The 9,963-nt window shown below is 40.7% G+C and overlaps 1 long non-coding RNA gene across 1 annotated transcript; it reads left to right on the plus strand.

Moving 5' to 3' along the window:
• The first annotated feature begins 7,389 nt into the window (after window positions 1-7,389).
• LOC146812607 (uncharacterized) lies at window positions 7,390-9,230 on the plus strand. The gene is made up of 5 exons (XR_014965968.1): window positions 7,390-7,473; window positions 7,567-7,624; window positions 7,721-7,780; window positions 7,863-7,954; window positions 8,404-9,230. It is a non-coding gene; the product is annotated as an uncharacterized LOC146812607 (long non-coding RNA).
• The last annotated feature ends 733 nt before the right edge of the window (window positions 9,231-9,963 follow it).

Genomic DNA, 9,963 nt, shown 5'->3' on the forward strand with positions numbered 1-9,963 from the left:
AGCATCCCACAGCAGATTTAGAAGAGTAGACTAATTTTTAATTTAAAAAAACAAGACCAAAACAAAAACAATCCAACCAGTAGAACTGGGGATATTCAATTTTAAAGATTTAGGTAAAAATAGCGCTAAAAGCCATAAAGTGCCAACTGTGGATATCTGGTCACACCGGACTGGGGAAAACTCACTATTTGAGGCCGATAGTGATGGAGCCTAAGCCGGCTACAGGGACGCAGTTAGGCCCGCTGAACCAAGTACCTTAAATCCTGGTTTGCAGAGCATTGTGAGTATCTGCATTAAAGATACCGCGCACAGACGAAGCGATGCATTGTTACAAGCTGGGGCAAGGCTGTGGAGTAAGGTCTTGTGGCCCCGTCGAGGATCCCATCGACGAGAGCTTGCGATGCAAAGTGCGGCATGGAGGATGCGTTGCACAGTCTGGGTGATGTGGTTGGTCTGAGGAGCTGTGAGACTGTAATGTCCTGCGTCGTCATCGAGGGTGCCATCGACAGGTGGTATAAGGACATGCACCGAAAGTGCATCGTGCAGTGCAGTTATGGGTTGCGCTTCAATGCTGGTCTTAGCAATGGTTCTGACCCATGCAGCAACAGCGATCTATCTGTTCTGGTCAGTGTCGCACCACAGAGCAGAGCAGATGCGCCGGTTCTGCTGAATCCACAGAGGCTGGAAGTGAACCTTCGGCCCACTTCCACGGTCCAGGACTGGGGTGGCACCACTTGGAAGGGTAGATTTACAGATGCCAGAGTCCAGGTGCAGGTGCAAGGTTGTTGGAAGCCTCTTGTGTCCATGAGGCTTCAGATCAGGAGGCAAGCCAACTAGCCCTTGGATTCCCTCTTGGGTTCTGGGTTCAAGAGATGCAGGTCCAGTCCTTCTCACCCAGGCAAGAGGGCAGCATGTTAGCGCAGCAAGGCAGCAGTCCAACAAGGCAGTGGTCCAGTAGGGCAGCAGTCTAGCAGAGCGGCAGTCCTTCAACAGCAAAGCAGTCATTCTTCCTGGCAGAGTATCTACAGGTCCAGAAGTGCACTGCAGAGTTGGTGTTTGAGGTCCAGTATATATACCCAGTTGTGCTTTTGAAGTAGAGGGGAGCTTCTAGAGGTTTCCCTTTAAAGTCCCTAGTCCCCAGGGTTCCTGCCTTCCCTGTTCTGGCTCCAGACTAACTACAGGGGGTATGAAACCCTTTGTGTGAAGACAGGACACAGCTTATTCAGGTGTAAGTGGAGCTGTGCCAAGCTCCTCTCTCCCATCCAGCCTGTGATGGCCCATCCAAGCACACCTGAGCTCTCTATTATGTGTGGCTATCTAGGAGGAATATGCAAAGCTCAACTGTCAACTAAACCCTGTCATGTGACACAGGGACAGGCAAGGGACACTAAATGGCTAAGGTAGGAAAATCTCAACTTTCTAAAAACGGCATTTTCAAAACTGCAATTTAAAATCTGACTTCACCATAAGTTAGGATCTTTCATTACAATTGTATAGACACAAAACATAAACTGGTTACATGTTCCCATTTGGAAATTAAAGCTTTTTAAATGTAACAAGGTAACTCCAATGTTATCCAACTGGAGAAATAGGCCTTTCAGTAGTGAAAAAATGAATGTAAGAGTTTTTCAGTACCAGGACATATAAAACTTAAAATTGCATGTCCTACTTTTTAAATACACTGCACTCTGCCCTCTGGCCTGTCCAGGGCCTGCCCTAGGAGTAATGTATATGTATAAAAAAAGAAGCTTATGATATGGCGAAAAGGTTATTTTGCCAGGTCAAAATGGCAGTTACAAACTACACATGCAGAGACTGCAATAGCATGCCTGAGACATTTTAAGGGCTACTTAAGTGGGTGGGCAAATCAGTGGTGCACCCCACTAGTAGCATTTAATTTACACGCACTAGGCACATGTATTGCCACTTAACTAGAGAATTACAAGTAAATGAAATATGCCAGTTGGGGATAAGCCAATGTTACCATGTTTTAAGGATTTATCATATGCACTTTAGCACTTCCTATCAGTGGTAAGGTGAGCAGTCCTAAGGCCAGCAAAAACAAGATCAGAAAAATGGAGAAGGAAGGCAAAAGGTTCATGGGAAGACGACCTTAACGCAGACAGGTCTAAGAGGGTCTCAGTCTATTTTGGGTGAAGTTTCAAGTATATTTCAGACATCCAAATTTGAAAGAGGTCCAGACATGATCTGAGGTATAGGATGTCATCCAATGACAGCACTTTAAGGTGTAGTTGGAAGTACTCAGTGTATTAGCAGGTAGATATATCTTGTTGAATGGGGAGAACTCTGCCATGTAAAGGTTAATTCATGGGAGTGAGAATAGAACCATACTGAGTTCAATAAGAGACAGAAATTGATGGAAAATTAGAGGTGTCAAGCTATATGGTTTTCTTTTGGCCAGAGAGGTATGAGGTGAACCAGTTTAAAAATAGTGTTGGTGATTCCCATGTGTGACTGGGGTGGGAGGCTGGGGCTAAAGTAAGACTTGTTGATCAATGATGTCAAAGCACCTGGCAAGTCAATATGTGCCAAGTGACATGGATCCCCATTATCAATGATTGAACAAGTGAAATCTTCACCCTGATAAGTGTGCTTTCTATACATTAGTGTGGTTGAAGTAAGTGGTGTTATGGTTGAAGTACGTGGTGTTATGGTTGGAGTAAGTGGTGTAGCTTGATGTATTTTTCGAAGCTGGCACAGTACTGTTCTTTGGAAAAATAATTCATGTAACATCAGGTACTGATAGGGTGGGTGGTAGTTGCATAGTCCATTTGGGTCAAGTTAGGGTTTTTTGAGTTGAAGTGTATGAAGGCTATTGGTAAACCCCTTGAAGAAGCAAGGTCCTCAAACATGCACCAAAAAGAGAACGAGAAGCTTGGGCAAATGGTTTCTATAGGCTACATGCAGGTAGCTTCATATTCCAATTGCCCAGGTCCAAAGACCAAGAAGACGCAGCAGAAACAAGAGGAGCTGAACGCATGGGGTTAACTAGATGGAGCATAGGGTAGCTGCTCTACCTTTGGCTTGTCCTTTGGTACCCATAGCACTGCTCATGCTACACTTGCTCCCAGGAGTATTATGCTGGCAGCAGGAGCAGGAAATAGACTGGCATCTGAAAGCCATGTTCAATTTCTCTCTTTACAACTATTTGCTTTTTCCCAAGCCTCTCAGCACAAATCTGAGACAGTGGAGGAGCTTGAGGTAGGACCAATTATCAAGCATATAATGTCTGAGGGGTCAAACAGTGTTTGCTGTTACATCCACTGTACCTGGGTTTTTTGTTAATCACTGTATGTGTCTGTTAATCTTTTATAATGCCTTCTCTGCTCTGGCTCTTAACAAGCATTGCAGTGGCCAAACTTTCAATTTTTATTTAGGATTTCAGGAAAATTACGTAAAACTATGAGTCATTTTTGCTAAATGTATTTTAGGGTAAATCAGATGAAAACCACATCTGAGGACACACCAAAAGTCTGTCAAAAAAATTGCAAGGGGACTGGCTTGAGGAGGCAATGTCTCCTGTGGTATATTTTTTCCTCAAGCAAGGCTCCCTTGCCTTGCAATTTTCCCCTGATAAACTTCAGCAGGAAAATCCTGCCGATTTTTAGCAGGGCAAAGAAGTGCACAGTACATACCAATACATGTGGATTTTTGCACCAAAATCAGCATGCTGTGCCCCATTTTAAGGCAATCACCTTGTAATAGGCACAAACTTTCACACCTTTTCTTAGAACCTGCCTTGTTGATGTCTCAGCAGCAATCCTATGATATGCACTCACTCACCCCGGGCTACAACAATATTTGTCTGGGGACCTATATCAGCTTTGCCCACTAAATTTTATTGTATCATGTGGTTATTACTTGATCCTTGCTGACTAGCTTTATTGTTTTGCTCTAATGCTGTTTCCAAGTGATGCTGTATCAATATTGTTGGTTCTCTATGCTTTCCTCATGACTACTGTTCTGGTCGACATGCAAGGCGCAGTCCATAATGGCTTCGCAACTTGTATCTCATGGCTGATATTTGTGCTTTAGGTCACAATATAATAGGCAGATTTTGAGTGAAAAAATTTAATTCCCTGTGGTATCAGATTTTAAAAGCTGCAATAATAATCGCCTTCCCAGTCGTGCCACTCGTAATGGCAGCTTTTCGGTTACAACATGCCGGCAGGATTACTGTTGACTCTAAGGCAGCCGATCCATCATGGCACCGAGGTAACTCCACCTAGAACATTTGCTGTCCAACCACCCAACCTAGAGCGATTGACACACTACCAGTGGAAGAGCTACTTCCTTGAACGACCCACAAGAAAATGTGGAGGACTTTATTAGTAAGGTATGGATAGTTTCCCCAGCATGCTAATATATAGTCCAGCATTTCTGTTAGACTAGACACGAGGACATAAATGGTGTATACCCAGTTTTGAAGTTCATTTCCGGTTCCCACATGTTCTACCAGCAGAGACTGAAACTGGTGACTATCCTGCCGAGTTTTCGAGATGTCTACATAGGTTTTGTGGATAAACCACTGCATGCCTGGTGCTGAATTCCAGCTATGTTTATTTTCTTTAGTGGAAAAGGCAAATTGACTGCAACGGAACCTGGGTATTCTACAAACCGAAATCTAATTCAAGAATGTACTCCTTATAGTTTTGGAGGACAAATGTTAATTCTAAACAACATTTCTGAGTATTACAAAAATTGTATTTCTACTCCACCTAGGAATTTACTTAGCTCCAACGACCTCTCACATGGTACTCAGTGGAAGCATGCCCTACTATGGCCTTGATTAAGCTGGTGTGTCATTGGGGTAGGTAATACCACACCCTTTAAATACGTATAGTGTAGAGCGCTGAATTAACCAAGTTTGGTAATAGCTCCCAATTCCAAGCTCTGCATCTAAGAATGGGGTAAACATGCTGTAAGACTGCTTTGTTTTTCCTTTCAAACCTGGATTATTGAGATATTCCTTTAATCCATTCTGCCAGGTTTTACTGTGTGGTAACATTTTTTTATGTTCACTATAATTGTAACCTCCATTTAAGCATTGTTGGACCTGGCCCTTTCTTCAGGTTTACCCCAAATCTTTCCCTTCCTTTGTCTAAACTGTTTTTGTTGGCACATTTTAATTACTTAGAATTCTCTAGCAGAAGGTAATACATGTACCCAGGACCTGTAAATTAAATGTTACTAGTGGACTGCAGCACTCGTTCTGCCACCCAATAAAGCATTGTATAATATGTCTAAGGCCTGGCTCTTCCGCCTATAGTGAAGTTTAAGACTGCCACTTCAAACTGGCACAACAAACCTTTTGCCAAGCCAATACCTTAATTATTAATACTTATTAACCACCCCTAGGATAGTCCCTAAAGTCTCACAGGGCAGAGTGCCTGTATTTATTGTATATATGTACTGGAAGGGGAAAAAAACAAAGTCATTTTTTACTGCAGCAAGGCTAGCTTCCCATAGAGTAAACCCAGGTTGCCTATTACTCCTAATAAGTGATAACTTCAGTTTGGGAACAGCTAGAGAAAAACATCTTCCATTCATTGTAATTGTAATTTTAAATTCTGTTTAATGATAACGTTTGTTTTAAAATTACCATTCTGAGAATGCCACATTTAGAAAGTTGGTAGCAAGGGGAGTTAGGCCCAACGGGCAAGGTTCTGGCTGGGCCGTATATATATATCTGTAACAGGAAAAAGTTGTCCAGAACCTTTATAATTCTTAGAGTTTTTAAATTACCGCTAGACCAAACTATATTATTTTCATTTGATCTGGTATTTTATTAGTACATATTCTTCAACTTTTTTACTCTTTTTAGTATATTCAAAGTAGAAGAGACATTTAAGTCTATATACAGAAAATGCTTTTGTGCAGTGATTCACAAGACATTTAACAACAATATTGAGTATGTGATACACAATATGAACAAACATAAGTGATGAAATAATAAACAAAACATCCTACTATCATAATTTTCTTGTGTTGCCTTTTAGTGTCACAACCAAATTATTTCATATTTACATACTACTTGATGTTACATAATTCATCATTTCAATTAAGAAAGAACTAGGGGAAAAAAACATTAGTGTCATAATACATAGAACTTTACTATAGCCTTATAGCCCGCTGTAGCGGGCTATACCGGCTATTAAATGCCCGCTGCAGCGTTAAAGGCCCGAGCCGAAGGCGAAAGACTTTAACAAAAGCAGCTGGACTTTAATAGCGGTATAGCCCTGCTATGAAGGGCTATAAGGCTATTAGAACATTCTGCCACTAGAGGGCAGAATGTTCTAACAAATTAAACAAAGGCTTCTCGAAGCTCGAGGGGATTTAAATCCCCTCGAACTTCGAGAGGCTTTTGTAAAACATTGGAATGTTGCTCTGCGGGTCTTTACCGGCCCGTAGAAGCATGGAGCACTCCATTGTCTACAATGGAGCTCCCAACATTCCAATGTTCTAATTCTATACATAGACTGAACCAATTCTATAATTCCTCCGTGTTCATATTCTGTGTCGTAGTAAAGCCAACGCGTTTCGAGTCTCTTATATTTAATAAATGGACTCTCATCAGCAAATAAACAGATTCAGACAAACCATCTTGAAGAACTGGCATTTACTAGAACATTTGGAATGTCCTTTTCCCAAACCTTTATTTGCATGGAAGAAAAATCCAAGCATTGGACAACAAATAATCAGAGCTGATACCTGTTTACCCAAACCAAAAAGTGACCTGCTGGCTAAGTGGAACTTAAAGCCTGTTGAGGGACACAGAAAATGCGGAAATTGCATTGCTTGCACAAACACCATAGAAGGGACAGAATTTGTTCACGACAATATAAAATGGAAACACAGCGAATTCACGAATTGTAAGACAAAAAATGCAATTTATGCAATAATTTGTCCCTGTCAAAAAATCTACATAGGGAAAACCAATCAACAAGTCAATACAAGAATATCTCAGCATCGATCCAGAATAAAGAAAAAAGTAATGACAGGCCCAATGGTAGAACACTTTGTAGAAAAATGCCATAATGAGACTCAATTCAAATGGACAATTCTGGCAAGCTTTAAACCCTCAAGAATAACGACAGACATCGAAAATCTACTACTGCGCAAAGAGGCGTACTTAATTTTGAAATTTAATAGTACAACAGTAGGATTGAACAATATGACATAATTAGCGAGATTGTAAACACCATAATCCCTATAATGCACTGATCAAATGTATCAAAATAAGTTAGCTTAAATGGACCGAATTGCAAATACTATAACACCCACAATGCACTGTTTCAAATGTACCAAAATGAGTGAATTTAAATGGCTCCAACTGGTATTGAAAACCACATCCCCCATGATTCCAAGTTAAAAGCCATCTTTGAGATGTCTCCAACCAGCAAATGTCGCCGCTTTATCGTAAAAAACAGATGTGAACGAAGATAAACTTAGGTAAGATGCTCAATTTTGAAGCTCCGCTTTTAAATCTAAAAAAGTTCGCAACCGTGAGCGAGGTCCAATGTCAAACTAAACTCTGTCTTTCAGAGAGAAGAATTTACTGAGGTGAGCGACGTTGTTTGAAGACGCGTGATCGTTCTTAAAGGTATGAGCTCATTTGTTTGAAAAGATAACCGCTGTAATTTAACGCATTTTAAAACATTAATGTCGAAGCTAATTGAGCGTAATGCTTTGCTTTTAGAAAACTAAAATCACCAGAAGAGAAACTCATCGCTTTTAAACAAATGAATGCTTCTTCCAGGTATGAGAAAAGCTTTAAAACAGACTCCTTAGCAAACAACTAATGTTTCTAATGCACTAATGACTTGCCGCTTTCTGTGCAGATACGATTTAAGCAAACATTGAAAAGGCAGGGAATCACGCTGTGAGATCAAATAAAGCAACGTTGCTGGAAGAAGGATGCGTCGTTTAAAAGGTACGCTTTCGAATAAATAACAGATGTAGAAAGCAAAATGTATTCCTTTTAAAAACACTCAAGTTAATTAAGCATCACGTTTCACTTTCAGAGTAAATAAAAATGACAAAGGATTGAGCACTGTCCAGAGAAATCCGTCGCATTTAAATAAGTGAATGCCACTCTCAGATATGTTCACAAGTTAGTTAACATATCTATTAATGAAAGCTGTACGCTTACATTGAATTAATGGCATGCCATTCTCCATGTAGATATGAAAAATAACCAGAGAATCCGGTTGCTAAACGCTGACTGAAGTTTTTACGTTAGATACACTAGAGCTGCAAATAATACAACGCTGTCCAGGTATAATTATCAGTGTGTAAAAATAAAGAGAAAGCTCATATATAAACAAGGGAGCTAAAAATATCGATGGTTTTAAATATGTTTTTTATACATCCTTATTTTAGAAAACCAACAGTGCTGCAAAACCAACTAAGAGCCCTGATGAGAGTCCATTTATTAAATATAAGAGACTCGAAACGCGTTGGCTTTACCACGACACAGAATATGAACACGGAGGAATTATAGAATTGGTTCAGACTATATATAGAAGTAAAGTCCTATGTATTATGACACTAATGTTATTTTCCCCTAGTTCTTTCTTAATTGAAATAATGAATTATGTAACATCAAGTAGTAATTAAATATGAAATAATTTGGTTGTGACACTAAAAGGCAACACAAGAAAATTATGATAGTAGGATGTTTTGTTTATTATTTCATCACTTATGTTTGTTCATATTGTATATGACATACTCAATATTGTTGTTTAATGTCTTGTGAATCACTGCACAAAAGCATTTTCTGTATATAGACTTAAATGTCTCTTCTGCTTTGAATATACTAAAAAGAGTAAAAAAGTTGAAGAATATGTACTAATAAAGTACCAGATCAAATGAAAATAATAGAGTTCGGTCTAGCGGTAATATAAAAAACGCTAAGAATTATAAAGGTTCTGGCCAACTTTTTCCTGTTACAGACATTTAGAAAGTTGGCATTTTTCTGCCTAAACCAAAAGTACCTTTCAGCCAGGGTACAAGGTCACATGACTGTTAATGGTTCTCCTGTGGTTAATGTGTTTTCCTTCACATAGGGGACAAAAGGGCCTTGTGTGTGGGGAGGGTGTTTCTTACCTGAACAGGATAGCTTAGGGGTTGTTGTACCCTGCCCTTCCTGAGTTTCAAATGTAGCCTGAGGGCTGTACCCAGCATCTTCCTAACTTCAGAAGATGCCTACCTTGTTACTGGCAAATGCAGCACACCCCTGGTCCTGGCTGCAATTGGTTTCCTTAGATAAATTGGAGCCATACCCCATATAAAAGGGAAGAACTGACCAGAAACAGTATAGAGTAAAATAATGTGGGTGTCCCCAACACACAAGCTGGCCCTGTGTGTAAAAGTTACACCCTCCGATCCCTAATCCAAACACGCCAGGACCTCCAGATACGCAGAAGAAGGTCTGAAGCCTGAAGGAATCCTGGACTTGCTTGCCTTGAACCCAGTCAAAGGGTTAATTGGCTGGCTTTCTGTTGTTTGAGCTACATGGACACAACAAGGTCCCAGAGGCCTTTCCCTGCAACTGCCTAGCTGACCAGAACCCACTGGGCTTGCCTGTCCCCTGCTGGAGTGAGTCCTAACCCCCAAGAGGAACCCCCAGGCCCAGGACAATTGGTTGGCGTTTGAGTGTACTCACCAACACTAAATTGCAAGTACTGGTGAAAAACCATAGGCTATGGGCTCTTTGCATTGAAAAGAACTGTCCCCAGTCTCTTCATAAACATGATCATATTTTACCGAGGCCAATGCAAGACTCACACCTGAATGTTGACAAGACTTTGCCGTATACAGACCCTGGGCTTCACCTTCCAGACCTCTTTGCGTTGACAACGATCACTCTGCATTTCTCACAAATGCAAAGATCCAGCTCTTTATGCTACTATTCACAGCACCACCCATGCAAGGTTCCAA

The sequence above is a fragment of the Triturus cristatus genome, chromosome 7, assembly GCF_964204655.1.
Source record: "Triturus cristatus chromosome 7, aTriCri1.1, whole genome shotgun sequence".
In the NCBI taxonomy this organism is placed as follows: Eukaryota; Metazoa; Chordata; class Amphibia; order Caudata; family Salamandridae; genus Triturus; species Triturus cristatus.